At 41.8% G+C, this 12925-nt stretch overlaps 1 protein-coding gene across 4 annotated transcripts in view; it reads left to right on the top strand.

Moving 5' to 3' along the window:
• Positions 1 to 12925, top strand: part of ets1 (v-ets avian erythroblastosis virus E26 oncogene homolog 1) — a 97243-nt gene that overhangs the window by 58672 nt on the left and 25646 nt on the right. The window lies entirely within an intron of this gene.

Here is a 12925-nt window from a genome sequence, read left to right as displayed (position 1 = left end):
GGAGCCTGGGAAGAAGCTAGCCTGGGCGCAGCTAGGCTAACATCACCTGCAGACTACAGGATAGTGCTTAATGTCTTCTCTCTATAGCATATTTATCTCTGAGAAAAACAACCCCAATTCCAAAATAGTTGGGGTGCTATGTTCAATGTAAATAAAAGCAGAATGCAATGCTTTTCACATCTGATAAACCTATATTTTTTTCATGGAAGAGCATAAACAACATTTTAGATATTGAAACTGAGAGAGTTTACCATTTCATGAAAAATATTCCCTCATTTTGAGTTTGATGGCAGCAGCACATCTCAAAAAAGTTGGGATGGGGCAGCAAGAGGCTGGAAAAGTAAGTGGTAGTAAAGAAAAAAAGCTGGAAGAGCTTTGTGCAACTAATTAGGTTAATTGGTAACAGATCAGTGGCATGACTGGGTATAACAGGAGCATTTTAGAGAGTCTTTCAAAAGTAAATATGGGCAGATGTTCAACAGTCTGGGGGAAAATGCATCTAAAAATTGTGAAGCAATTTCAGAAAAAATGTTCCTCAACCAAAAATTGTGGAGACTTTGAATATCCCACTATCTTCAGTACATAATATCATCAAAAGATTCAGAAAATCTGGAAAAATCTGTGCACAAGGACCAAGGTTGAAGGGCAGTACTGGATGTCCTTGATCTTCAGGCCCTCAGGCGGCACTGCATTAAAAACAGGCATGATTCTGTACAGCAAATCACTGCATGGACTCAGGAACACCCCCAGAAATCATTATGTGTCAATACAGTTGGCCGTGCCAACCAGGAAGGCAAACAAAAATCCATATGTGAACATGATCTAGGATCGCTGCTGTCTTCTCTGGGCCAAAGCTCATTTGAAATGGACCGAGGCAGAATGGAAAACTGTTCTGTGGTCACATAAATCTAAATTTGTTGGAAACAATGGACACCGTGTCCTGCAGATTAAAGAAGAGAGGAACCAGTTAAAAAGCCTGCATCTTTGATGGTATGTGGTTGCTTACACATCTGGAGAGGCACGATCAATGCTGAAAAGTATCAGAAGACAAAATGCTAAACCACACACCACATCCATCACAACATCATGGCTACACAGTAGAAGAGTGGTCTGCCTGCAGTCCAGGCCTTTACCTGTAGAGAACATTTTGAGCATCATTAAACAAAATAATTGTGCAAAGAAGACCCAGGATTGCTGAGCAGCTAGAATACTACATCAGGCACGAATGGTACAACATTCCTCTCCCAAAACTCCAGCAACTGGTTTCCTAACTTCACATTTACAGACTTCAGAGGAAGAGGGGATGCTACACAATGGTAAACATGGCCCTGTCCATACTCTATTGAGACATGTTGCTGCCATCAAATTCAAAATGAGCCTCAAAAGGTCTCAGATTCAACATCTGATATGTTGTTTATGTTGTGATTGATATATGGGTTTATAAGATTTGGCAATCATTGACTTCTGTTTTATTTACATTTTACACAGCGCCCCAACTTTTTTGGAACTGAGGGAAGGTTGACCTCAAGTTATGAAAGCTTTGTTAGAGCCAAATCTGTGTACTGTACTTTTCCAGTGTTGCTCGCCTGCCTGTAAGTAATAGAGAACTTAAGGTTGTGAAATTGTGCATTTGTGAGAAATCCGTCGTTTCTCAACCTTTATACTTGAGGCGTGCCTAGAAAGCAGGCTTTCTCACACTGTTAAAGATCACAGAGCAACAATGCTTGTAGGCAGTTAAAACATGGAGCCAAACCCTGCAGAAAGTGCTTCATCTCTGCCTCCTTCATTCTACTGGAAAGAATTTCCATCAAGCTTTTAACAAAAAAACATGTTAAGCATCTGTTGGCGATGGCGCGTATCGTTTCAAACTCAGAGGTAATGTCATACCGAGCGCAGAGACTTTGCCACAAACAGAAGAGTTAATGCACTTTCACATCATAAGCTAATATGATTTCAGAGATGGAGGGGATGGGAGGAAGAAAGACAGCAAGGCAGCTACGGGGTATTAGTCTCACTTATTGTCTGCTTCAGTAGCCTGCATGTCTGCGGGGGTGATGATCTTGGACAACTCGTGTTTCATGTGCAAAGACAGATGTCAGCAGCAGTGGCCTCGTCCCGTATGGCTGCTTTACACCACCACAGGCTTGTTCATAGAGAGTGCAGCCAGAAGCCAGTGGTGGGGACCTAAGAATAAAACCAATGTTTCAGCACTGTAGCCTGTGATAGCGGATTACTCCTGGCTGCGTGGTGCGTTTCTTTTCGGTTAACACTCTCCTTTGCTCCCTAGTCTGGCTCCTTCTCTTTGCCTTGTTTCAGGCTGACACATCTATCCCTGCAGCTTGGCATTGAGATGGAAATCTAAATAGTGGGGCAGCCAGCTGAACAAGTGACCCTCTGAAAACCAGACTGCCACCCTGTCCTCCTCCTCCAGCCTCACTGCAGCCCTCAGCCACCACTTTATCACCCTGTGGCGCTGAATAGGCCCCCTTCATGACGGCTGGGTTTATGACCCTGCGTTCTCAGACCAGGGGTCCAGATACAGATCTCCATCAAAGGCTCTCACAGATACCGCTGTCACCTCTGGTCTGCTGTGGGCAGACTGGTCGGCCTTAAAGGGACGATTATGAGCCCTTGGCAAGTAGCCAAGGCTTTCTCTCTTTTTCCCTGCTCTGTGCCTGACCCTGCTGATATGTACCTGTTTGCATGTAGGGAAAGTCAGGAGAGCTGTGAGGTCTGAGTGGTAGTTTCTAAAATGTTTGACCCTCACCTGAACCCACTACTCACCTCACTTCCCTCAGGAAGTGGCTACTTAGCCACAGGAAATTGAATGTTTTGCTGATTTAGAAAAAAAAGCAGGCTGTATATTCAGGCATATAAGAACTAAGGCATAAATAACCCCTTAGCACTTGCTTTAATATAAATCCCTATTTGACACATGTGGAAACTGTTGCTTTTAACAGCTATTTTAAAGTTAAATCCAGGCTAAGGGTTTAGATTATAAAGCTATTTGGTTGTAGTCACATTTTTGTCATTTTTAACCAGAAGAGGTACTAAGAAATAATTACACAAAAAGTCAAAGTTCACCTTTACTTTACCCACTATTAGTTTAAAACAAATAACAAAGCTCTAGAACAAAGAAGCTGGCGTGGCCGGTTGGGAATTGAATGTGACAGGTTTCAACTAATGTTGTGGTGAGGTCGTCTTTAGCTCATGTAGGTCTGTTGGTCCAGGGTGAAACTGACGTGTGAAACTTTTTTGTTCATACAGCAGTAGTTTACAGCTGGTATCAAGCAGATTTTTACAGTGAATATATAGGTTGTTAATATTGGCAGAAATGAAATATCTGCCAATATTGATATGTCGAGCAGGAGTGAAAAGTAACAAATTATATTTACTCAAATTACTATAATTATGTAGTTTTATGTGTAAATTTTGAACTCAGTACTTTTATTTCCTTTTTAAGTAAGTTTTAATCAGAGTAACTGTATTTTTTCTTGAGTACTAAACTCTTACAGTGTAACTCCCTTCTAAGTGAATTCCTGCTGGAGTTTCTTGGACTTGATTCTGGTGGATTGCTGTTATTTTTGATACGAGTCCCGTATCATACGAGATACGAGTGACGTTATCCACTGGGTTAGAAGCCCAATCTGTGGTTAGAGACATTCCAAACGGACAAATTGTCATGCAATTCCTAATTTTAGTATCCTCACACTTTTGTAACAAATTTTATTCTCTTTGAACTAATTCCATCCATCCATCCATTTTCTGCACCGCTTATCCCATTGGGGTCGCGGGGTGGCTGGAGCCTATCCCAGCTGTCACTGGGCAAGAGGCAGGGTACACCCTTGACTGGTCACCAGTCAATCGCAGGGCTGACATAAAGAGACAGACAACCAGTCACGCCCACACTCACACCAATTTAGAGTCACCAATTAATCTAACAAACATGTTTTTGGTGGTGGGAGGAAGCCGAGTACCCGGAGAGAACCCACGCGCCAACCCATGCACGGGAAGAACATGCAAACTCTGCACAGGAAGGCCCTGAACGGGAAGCGAACCAGGGACCTTCTTATTGTGAGGTCGTGCATCCCCTTGAACTAATTCAATCATCCAAATTGTAAAATTAATCTAATGTACTATCAATACTTGAAGTGATTTAAAATGCATTGATGAAAATACTGTCATAACTTATGCACAGTGGAGAAATATCATTGATTCTGAACGTTCAACAGTCCAACACTAACATTTTAGTCTGGTTTTAGTCTCCTTGATGCAAAATAAACTTACTTTTTATCACTGAATATCTATTTTCAGCTACTTTTACTCTCCTCATGAACAAAAAGGTTGGCAACTTACATTTTTAGGCATGGTTTTAGTGGACTAAAACACTGTATGGAGATTCTCCTTTGAATAGCCATTTAGATGCCATCCCATTTTTCAGACACCACTCTTCACACCAACAGTCATCCACTCAGTGGATAAACTCTATAGGCTATTTATAGCTCAATCACATGATAGTTAGCATATTGTCCCTCATTTGTTGGGTCTGGTTGCCTGCTCGGCCTGTATCATTGCATCATTCTGAGTGGAGGCAGCAGTCCAGGCTTTATGAATGAACTGAGTCTCCGCCAGAGGCTGGGAGATGGCACCGATCCCAAAGTGATGTCACTCCAGAGACAAGGAGAAGAGAGGGAGCTCTATGAGACCTCCCATTCACTCTCCTGCCTCTCCCTTTCTATCTCTCTCTGCCTTTCTCCCCCCCGTCAGTTCCCTTGTCCAGTGAAGGGCTCATATTACAGGCTGGTGACTCATCCGCTCACCCCTCACCCACGTGAGATGCTCCCTTGCTATCTTCCCCAGCCCTACCCAGCCCTTCCTAGCCCTGCCTGTTCCAGCCCCTTAGACTTTGGACCCAGTCGCAAAAATCCCAATTTCACGCCCACGCTCTGCCGCACAGGGGGAAAAGGCTGCTAATTTACTTCATGTGTGTATGTTTTTTTTCATGTGTCTGTTGAAAATCCTAAGGTGGCAGACAGATCCTGGGCCGTGTTCACAAAGAGTACAGGGGAGCTTGTAGTGATGAAAATCACAAAAATTCATAGGATAATTGCATATTCTAAGGACTTTCCCTAGATCCTAGTTGGAATAGAAGTTGAAACATCTTATGTGAAGAGCGGCGTTGGTCGCTCTGTCTTTGGAAGGACGGTAGCGAGGCTAGATGACCCCCGAGAAGACCTCTACCTCTCTTACTTACATATTTTTTTCTTCATTATGTCATTTAAGTGTCTCCACTTTAGTTGTTCTCAGCTGGTCAAGCCTCAGGGCCCACCCTTGACTCCTTAAGGAGAAATTGTGACCCAAATTTCTGTTTTTATTTGACCAATTTGATTTATTTAATGAAAGATAGTTCAGTTTGAACACACATTTGGACATTTTATTGACTTTCTGGTGCAATTTTTGCCTCCAATAACTACCTCAAAAAGCTCCCTGACCCACCAGTTGAGAACCACTGCTCTACCTTAACCCATTGGTTTCCAGAGCTTAACAGACCTTTCCCAAATTTCCATTTTGCAGAACCAACTAAATCCTCTTTCGTTTTGCCATTTGGTCTGTTTATGCCTATGACTCCTGCAGGTGCAGACTGATCTGTGCACATGAGAGGAGAAACGCTCTCCAATCCCTGAATGAAGAATTTTCATGTTGAATCACAGTCGGGCTGAACAGACAGAATTCATTTATGAGACATTTCAGTCTATTTTTGATTTTCTTCAGTGCAAAGTGAGGCATGCATGAGCAATCTTAACTAAATATGGTTCACTCCACAGGTGCGTGTAATCACTGATTAGAGCCTTTTCATCGCTACTGATGACAATTCACTCAATAGAGATGTTCATTGCATAAAATCATGATCATAATTACACAGCGACTGACTCAAATGTGTGATTAAGCTGATGGTTTTTTATTGTCAATGAGAGTATTTTATGTTTTTGTTCTCCGTTTGTTTGGATCGATCAGTCACAACCTAAGCCTGGAACACACTGAGATTTTCAAAATCTGGAAATGTTAGAGGCTTCAGACATGACGTGAAATAATGGGGGATTAAATTGTTTTTTTCTCTTAGTCTGCAGTGTGCAATAATTTAAGACAGCACCCCAAACAGTAACAGTCATTCACCAAAAACCTCAGTCTCCGCTCTCAGAACTTGAACTCTCACACAGTCAAATGTGGCTTTCGAGTAAACAAGCTAAATGTGGCTAGCTGTTAGCTACCCGCTACATCCATTGCAGTAGTAGTAGCGGGTTCATGGCATGTTTTCAGTTGTAAAAACAAGTAGAAGTTGGTCCTGAATTTCTGACACCCATCTGGCTGTGTGTGTTGTGCTTCCTCCTTTTGTCACCTTGCCTCCTGATTGGTTATTGTCTGCTCCACCTGATTGGCTGTCCTCATTGCACACCCCCCCCCCCCCCCCCATACAACAGGATTTCAATCTGGAGAGACCTAATACAAGTTTGACAAAAATTTAGTTTTCAAATTTCAGTGAAAGCAAATGCAATTTTTTCAGCCATTAGACTCCATCCTGATGACCTCATGTACTCTAAGGGGAAGTAAGGCAAACAGCAGGATTAGGATACCCCCTATGGAGTCTAGACACTGGTGGTGGTGTTGATGAGGGATGCAAGATCAGATAAGCAGAAGACCAGGATCTAGGCTAGATGCTGATGGACTGGGATGGAGGTGGCTGGGGTGGAGGAGGGTTGCACTGAAACAACAGGCTGATTGTGAAAGAGAAGACAAAAGATTAAAAATATGACAGGTGCTCGATGATTGAACAAGACTCTGATTAGCATAGTACTTAAGAGAGTGAACGCCCACAACCAGCTGATCACCAGAGCAGGATGAGAGAATGAAGGGAAGAGCTATGGAGTGCTGTCAAATGAATAAGTAAGAAACAGTCTTCCTTGAGCTCCATTTCTGATCATAAATTCTAAACACATTTAACATGTATGATCTTTGCTCTGTCGGCTCAGATTTTCTCAAGATCTGCAGATCAGAAAGGAGCAAGATATTCTGGGAAAAAAAAGGGGAAATCTGGCCCAAAAATTGGCACGGTTATATAGTGCCAGGTTTAAGATCTCAGATCTACTTGGCCTCCCTTCTACAGAGTTTTACGCTAAGTTTGGAGCTTTCTTTGTGAATTGTCCCAATACTTTTGAATTCAGGTCCCTGTCTGATGTTGGGCTGGGTCTTTGTCACAGTAGGAGTGCAGTTGGAGGTGCAGAGTCTGTCACTGAGAATCCCCTGGAGGGGGTTTTAATGGTCACGCTCAGCAGCATGTCCATTACTCATACCATGCTAAAGTGGAGAAGCTAATCAATACATTTTACCGTACATCCAATATCATCTAATCATAGATTCTTAGATTAAATTAATTTATGTCTTTGGAATCATTAGAAGAAATTGGTTTCATTTCAGACTCTTCACTCTAGATGCTCTTTTTAGCCTGAGTCCTGATCATGAATGCCTGTGATTTAGCTTACACCCACCCCCACATTTCACGAGCTAAGTGGCTGGGACTCATTTTGCGGACAGACCCACATCGTCTAATGTGGAAAGTGATGACTTGTGGATGCTTTAACTCTCAGTACATACTGACCATTCTGTTTCTAATGGGACTCGCAGGCATTGAAATCCTATCAGGACTTCATCATTTACTCGAGATCGTCTACATCCAAGCTCGCCTCTCTCGCTAATGGATGCACACTGTACATTAGCTCTGCCACAGATAACTTTTATATGGATCATTCACTATGGAGACTGATCTCTTATTGTTGCACTGTTAGCTCCTCTTCTTGTTGTTTTCATCCCACTATTAAAGGAACAGTGCAGCTTTTCTTTAGGAATCACTTTTCTATTTTCTGTTTAAATATGCTGGAAGATGCACAACAAAAATCCAACTTCAGACCAGATTTAAACTGCAGAATCAAGCAATTTAAAGGAATTGTAGTTTAGGTTTTCTCTGTGAACATGGCACACATTTCTGGTTTCGTGTTGCCGTTGGTTGTTCTGCACGCTGGTGTTGAGTGTCTTTGGTAAAGGATTTAGTGCTAAAGTGGGTTACAGCCTGTGTGGGCTAGCAGCCTACAGGCTCGCGGCGGGTTGATAAAAGCGATGGAGAGGGGAGGGGGTGTAAACGGTTCGAAAGTGCAGACAAACCCAACACGATCCAGCTTAAATAAACTGCCACATTTGGCTCTTGTCTTCACTTCAAAGTGCAGACTGTCTGAGCCCCAGTTCCATCTCAGTTTGCACTTGCTTCAATGTGAACCCTGTTGCACTCACACGCTGCTTAAAAGGGAAAAAAAAGCCAAGTATAGGCAGAGACATCCTTCATCAGGGCAACTTTTAGATAAAACAGCCCACTCAAGTGTTATTTTGACTGCAGAAGTGCACGCTTCATTTGGATGTCTGAGCTTGGACTGAGAAAAGTTCAACTGAGGTCCTAAAACAGAATTTACTCTCAACTTTTAGATCATGCTTTTACTTCTAACTTCAATGACTAAGATGCTGTTTGTTCGCCAGACTAACAGAGAGCAATATATTATTACAGGCCTAATTGAATCACATGAAGAAGCAAAGAGCGCTTGTCTGTCCTCTGTCTCTGGCCGGTTGTGAGGTTTCTTTCTTTAGCGGGAGAAAATAGAGAGAAGAAAATAGCCAAAGACAGAAGAAAAGAAACTGGGAGGCCTAATTTTAAAAACAGCCAGACAGACATTGGTTACATGGGCGAGGGAGGGACAGCTGCTGTGCATTCCAGGCGAGGTCGAGACGTCAGCGAGTGGTGAAAACAAGCATGAACTGTATGTTGCCCCAGTGTACTGCTGGCAGATGTAACCACCAGTCAGAGGAGATGCCAGAACATCTGGGCTAGGACCAATGGCGGCGCTGTAAGAGCAGTGACACAATCTCAAATTTGCCTCCAAGCTAAGCCTGTTGTGTCTGTTTTTAGCCATTTTAATTGATGGACAATGGAGATTGAGCAGAGCTCCATGGTGGAGAAATAAAGGTCTGATTGAACCCTTCTGCTGCAACTTTTTCCTAAGACTCCATAACTCTAATGTCAGGCTGCAGACTCTAAGGAGGGTGATATATGATGGTCTTTGTTGTGTTAATGAGTGTGGGCGCTTTGCAGATTCAACGATAATGGTATGGTTGATCAGAGCTCTATGCTGCATATTTACAAGCCTTGATTTGAGTCTTGGATGATTAGTCTTTAGCAGTCTTTTCCAGTGTTAGTGGCCCGGGGGTCTTTCCCCCTCGCTCCTTATCATCTCCCCTGCTTCACCCCTTCATCCCGTACTTCTGCGGCCTGCTTAGTCTAATTAGATGACTACGAGTCATCAGGCACTGTTTAAAGCCATCAAAGGGAGCTCTGTTCTTTATTGGGTGCCCACTGGCTGTGAGCAGAGAACAGTAGGCCTAGTGTGGGACCGGGACCCTCGAGACAGCCCACCCCTAATGCTTTTAGCCACCCGCCAGCAGCCACGGTGACATCATCACCCCATCCCTTGACCTTTTAACCTCTCAGAATGTTTGACCCCGTGCTAAGTCCGGTGACAGTAGGCCCACTGTGTAGGGGCGACATGGTAGGAGGGCTAGCAGGGGTCATGGTGTCATTGATGGGCATCAGCAATGCTCTCCCACCCAGGATGTGTGGAGGAGAGGGGCTTGTGATTTGATATTTGCAAATAAACTTGTGTTTGTTTTGTTGCAAGTGCCAGATGAGTGGGATTTGCAATAAGACCTGTGCCTGCCATGATAGTTGAAGATAAACTTTGTTGGAAGCTACATATGGATAAGGTTGAAACTGAAATGTCAAAAACCTTTGCAATCCTGCACAAATAAGAGATGTTCTTAATTGGAGGTTATTGTATACAATAAGAGGCAGAAGTAAAAGCAACACTGAATTTATCTTTAGGCTGTTGAAGAATGCAACTAGAGTTTTAAATTGATCAAACTTCAAAAAAAAAAAAAACCCTCATTTTATCACAGTATTCAGGGCAAGTTTGAAATCTTAGAGAGTCAGTATAATCTGAGGGGAACAGGTTTACACTACAGCTTCTCTAAACAAAACAATTTTTTCTTTTTAATTGTGATTATTCCCTGATTTTTCATATTGAATCACATTTAATTGTAGTTTTAATTATATGTTTAAGAGTCTGTAAATCTGTGGTTCAAATTAACCCTAAGAAGATGCCGTTGGAGTATACAACAAGAGGAGACGTGTTAACAAAAGTTAAATCATTTTTGAACCTTAAATCACAGCCACTTACTTGTTTCTCCTCTGAAAGCCCATCACTGCGCCGTTCTAATGATGCTATCCACACCTTTGTAGCTCTTGCAGGACGTTATCTAACAGGTCTAGAACTTGGGGGACTTTCTGGGGTCTTTAAAGATTAAATCCCCACCATTAACTCTGATATTGAACGTCTTTTATCAATTTGTAATCCATTTTTCCATCATTCAAGCAGCTAGCAGGGTTAGCCTGTCGCCATATTGTCTGTATGTATCCCAGAATGCATTGCAACTGGGCTGTGAAAACCAATGGCAGGCTGTTCCGTTATCACGTCGTGCTTTGCTGCATAGAGCATGTGCACAGACTTAGAAACTGGAGAGGAGAGCCAGGATGAGTCATGATAGAGACACAGAGAGGCTGTAATTTGTCTCTCTTTGTATCTGCAGACAGCAACCGCTTTAAAGAATGGCTGAAATGCCCCAAAGTGCAAGGACTTTATCTGTAAAAATGTGCATATTTTGAAGATTTTTTGTCACAGAATTATTATATTTTCACTTTTTGGCCTAAGAGGAAAGGGGAGAAGTTTGTGCCAAAAAAACCCTTATTCTTTAATGTTAACTGTTTTTAAAACATTAAAGTCTTTGAGTTTTAATTTCCGATTGGAGTTTTCTTTTGTCTGTATAGTCATATATATATTTTTTAATTCAAGCGCATTGCTGCAGCACACATAATCTTAAAGCCCAGCTTGTCCTGAAGAAAAGAGTATTTAGACCTTGACTGTGCACCACAGGGTTAATGCTTTGCAAGCTTTTCAAGACAAAAAGTCCACGAGAGACACAATGGTTAAAAATAGCTGAGGGCTCAGAGAGCTATGAAATGATATTTAGCTTGTTTAAATGAGTTTTTTTCTGGTCTAAAACCTTAGAAATAGAGCTAGTGTCATCAACTACATTTGTACATGGGCTGACTTTATCTTGACAGAAACAGTGGGGGGTCAGACTCTGAAACAAACTTAAATGAACAAACCTTTCTGCTCCTATTAATGTGTATTTTTTCATTTTCTTTTGCAGTAACCTAATCTTTAACCTGATGCAAGTAAGATATTTTAGCCACTGTCACGTTGTCCATCTCCGAAATTATTGCAGAATTACAGAGTCTTAACTGGTGAAAAACGTGGAGGAAACGGGTTTCTCTGATTCACAGGCAGGGGAAAGAGCCTGAATTGGAAGTTTCACACAGAAAATGGTAGCTATAATCAGAAATGTGCTGATGAGTGTGTTTATCATTGGTCATATTTGCTGATGATGGCTGACAGGGTGATTTCTGTAAATCAGATCAAACATAAAGCCAATCTGGATGCACCTGTTTTACAATCTAACATAATTTTGGGGTTGCTGTAATAGCTATCAGGATTTTAAAAAATCCTAAATACCAAGGCATATTTTTTATTCCTTTATATTTTCTCTATTTAACAATCTTCTGAAGGTGGGATGGGAAGCTGTGGGGGGCCCAGCTGATGATCACTGACAGAGAGGAATCTTTAAAGTGCTTGTTCTGTGAAATCATGTCTTACAGTGTTACAAAATATGTAGGAGTGCATGTACAAAATGACTCACTGACATCCAGCGATCCCCAGCTAAAGCAACAGCAGTTGCACTTTTCATGAGTTCTGGTTTAGTCACTTTCTCTGTAAGGTTAAGGCTGTCATTTAAGCTCAGAGATTTTCTCAAGAAACCATCCTTTTGTTCTTTTTTGTGTGCTTCTCCTTTGTTATTTTATTGTCTCAAGAGAGTGCTAAACTTCCTGTTCAGATTGCTGTATCCTCAGAAAAAGTGACAAAGTAGGGTAGAGAAAGTGAATGAAAATAGCTGAAAGAAATGATAAAAAGTTGCAGATTGCATTAAATTTGTCTACTGAGCTGTCAAAGTGAAATAAGACTTTCAGAGGAGCAGTGTGGGATGATTTTCCATGACTGTTAGAGCAGAAAGACACTCGGTGAGTAGCATCCAGCTAGTGGCCCACTACAGAAGCTTTGGTTGAGCAATGTGACTAGTGCAATGAACATTTATGCTTTAATTTCTGACCTTTACCTCACTGCGATAAACACATTCACACTGACAGCCTGAGTGAACAAGTGCAAGACAACAAAAGACAAGAATAGGTTTAGAGCAGAGATGTTTCTGTCAGGGATCAAATTGTGAAACTGCTGTGACAATGACTTAAAATGTGCTGTTAGTGTTCCTCATTTAAAAATCAATATGTATAAGACAATAAAAAGTAATAAAAATAAAGCTCACTGGGTGTTTTATGCTTCGGTTAGTGCTCTGAAACTTTATTTTTGTTTTGTTTTTGTAAGATTTGTGGTTACATTGTTTATGCTGATTAAAATAAAGTAGTTAAAAATAGCTTGAAGACGCTTGAAAATGTTTAAACATGCACTATATTCAGTGCATGAACTGTCGTTATTGTTTCACAGTGAAGCATTCACGTGTACCAGCGTGCTAAAATGGTGCACATGCAGTGTTGCTGCAGCTCAGATCCCACAGTGTGACAGCTCTTGTTTAAACAGATTGGCTCTGATACGGAGACAGTGTCTGTCTAGACGGGATGTAATTGTTGGGCCATGTTGTT

This window comes from Cheilinus undulatus, linkage group 2 (genome assembly GCF_018320785.1).
Source record: "Cheilinus undulatus linkage group 2, ASM1832078v1, whole genome shotgun sequence".
Taxonomy (NCBI): Eukaryota; Metazoa; Chordata; class Actinopteri; order Labriformes; family Labridae; genus Cheilinus; species Cheilinus undulatus.
This window is presented reverse-complemented; position numbering and strand designations above follow the sequence as displayed.